General features: G+C 47.6%; 1 non-coding gene across 1 annotated transcript; it reads right to left on the bottom strand.

Annotated features, from left to right (window-relative positions):
- Positions 1 to 517: 517 nt before the first annotated feature.
- On the bottom strand, positions 518 to 642 carry LOC111759090 (small nucleolar RNA SNORD22). The gene has a single exon (XR_002793178.2). It is a non-coding gene; the product is annotated as a small nucleolar RNA SNORD22 (small nucleolar RNA).
- Between the last annotated feature and the right edge of the window lie 1,801 nt (positions 643 to 2,443).

Genomic DNA, 2,443 nt, shown 5'->3' with positions numbered 1-2,443 from the left:
CTTGGTTTCTTTTCTTCTTCTCCAGCCCTCACCAATGCTGAGAACTCCAAGGAACCCTTCAGGTCATCCTGATGTCTTTATTAAGTATTTTAGTATAAAATCATTCTTATCTTTGTTGTTGTTTTTTCAGTGAAGATTTTAAAAAATTTATTTGGAGACAGTAGAAAGAATGACTTGTATTCTAATTTGAACAGCTAGAATATATAAGAAATACCTTGAAAATTCTTTTGAAACGTCCTCCAAGATTTGAGCTCCTCGAAGTGCAGACTAAAGTCCAGCAGAGGCATGACTCAGTTTCCCTCACATCATTGTTTGGGTTCCGGACAAGGTGCTGGACTTTTTAGCCAACAAACTGCTTACTGACAGCACCTCTTGAGGCTGGAGACATTTGTCATTTGGAAACAAGCTGCTTCTGAATGGGAAAACCATTTAATTAGTTAAGTCTTCTAAATATCCAAAGCTGTTCTAGCTATGGTTAGTGGATGTGGAAAACTTAGCACAAACGATAGCTATTTGTGTACCTCAGACATTTCCTCAGAGAACAAGTTCTCATCCTCTCTTCCCGTTAGCCCCAGTGGGTTCACCATTACTGGCTCTGGGCTAGAACAGGAGTTAAGACAGGATGTTTGCTCCTCGTTGGGTCTAGACTCTGGTGCACTCTTACATTAGCTCGATTTGAGCGCCTCCGAGTCCCCAGGTCTTGCTCCACTGACCTGTGGGCGTGAACACATCAAGGGCTCTGTTTTTCCTCTGCTCACTGACAGATGATTATAAATTTAAATCCCCAGAAACGATGCCTCCATCCTGCCATACTTTCTTCAAGACAGGAAAGAAGCTTGACACCAAACTAGAAGCTGGGTCCCCGGGGAGGACTCTGGAGATGGTCGCTTGGGTCGTGGCATTTCCCACCTCTACGGTGTTTGCTCCCACACCGTTGCACTGGCAGGCGTTGACCATAACCCAGGTACTTTTCTCAGGCCCTTGGCCTTCTGGGAATTTCTCGGGCTTCCTGAAGCAGCAATTCCAAGGCTGGGCTGATGGCAAGTGCCACAGCAGCTGTGGGTGCCCAGGGGTCTGGTCTCTGGGTGCAGCCAGGCAGATCCCCAGAGCTGCCACAGACTCCCTCTCCTTCCCCAGCCCAAGGCGGGTTAAACACCGGTATCCAGTTTGCAACTACACAGGGGATTTTCAGGCTTCCTCAATTTAGAGTGTTCACACAGGGCTGCGTTAATTTCAGTTCTCTTTTGGGTAGAGCCAGTGCCAGTGCTAAGCAACCCATCCTCTCCCAATTAGAATTCTGATGCTAGCACCCTCATGTTGCTATTTAATTTTGCAGCTGTAGTTTGGCTCTTGCGCCCTCTGCTTCACAGCTGAGCCGAAAGCCTTTCTGGTCCGGTTACAAGGTCTGCCTTGAAGCAACATCCTTCTCAGCCTTAATGAGGCGCCTGCTGTCCCTCGCTAACATTCTGTTTGACCCTGTAAGGTTTTACACGAAGCCCAAAATTCTGTTCTTTAGCACTGTTAATTTTCAGTGTGCTTCCAATATCTTTACTTACTATTTTCTCTCAAACATTTATTTTCTGACGAGTCAATGCCTACATAGAGTACAAAACACCGAGTTACAAAAGGGTATCTGTTGAAAGTCAATCTCCCACTCGGCTCCCCGCCCTCTGGGTCTCTCTTCAGGGACTCACAGTCCTGAATTCTTAAAGCACACGCGCTCGCGCACACGCGAAGGCATGGCTCTGCACCTCGCTTTTTCTTTCCTGCCTGTCTCTTGGAGCTGGTTTCCTATCAGTGATATGGCGCTCCCTCACTCCCTTGACTAGCTTTTCACTGTGGCTGTATCGTATTAGAATCAAAACCCTTCTGATGGACCACTGGGTTGTTTCTGATCTTTCAGTCTCTTTGTTCTCATGGTCTGCAAGCTGTCATCAGAATGCCTGGCTTTTCCCTCACCGGTTGGCTGGTGAGTGTTGGATGACTCTTGGCAGGCTTCCTGTCAGGTCTCGGCTACATGCTGAAGGAAAACTGATGAGGTGCGTCCTGCCTGCACACGGCCAAGTCGGAATTCCCATCTCTATGTTCCATCTCCCTCTCCTCCTCTCCCTTTCTAGGTCATACATGATCAAATACCGCAATAAACGGTAGAAAAATGAGGGGCAGAAGAGTTTGGAGGGAAAGGTTGATGTGAGATGGAAAAGAACAAAACCAGAGAAGATTTTGGAGGTGATTTTGGAGCGGGGCAGCAACAGGGTTGACAGAAAGGAGCTAGCTGTTGGTGAATTAAAGGCAAGGGCACCCAAAAACAAAGGTAAAGAGAGGGTGGCAACAGCCCAAACATAGGAGGATGTGAGAAGAGCCAACAGATTGGAACAAACGTCTGGTACTGGTAGGGAGTGGAAATCGAGGTAGGAGGGCTGCTGTGGAGCCCGATTCCGGG

The sequence above is a fragment of the Dasypus novemcinctus genome, chromosome 25, assembly GCF_030445035.2.
Source record: "Dasypus novemcinctus isolate mDasNov1 chromosome 25, mDasNov1.1.hap2, whole genome shotgun sequence".
NCBI classification, from domain to species: Eukaryota; Metazoa; Chordata; class Mammalia; order Cingulata; family Dasypodidae; genus Dasypus; species Dasypus novemcinctus.
Note: the sequence above shows the minus strand (reverse complement) of the source record. Positions and strands in the feature narration are given on the sequence as shown.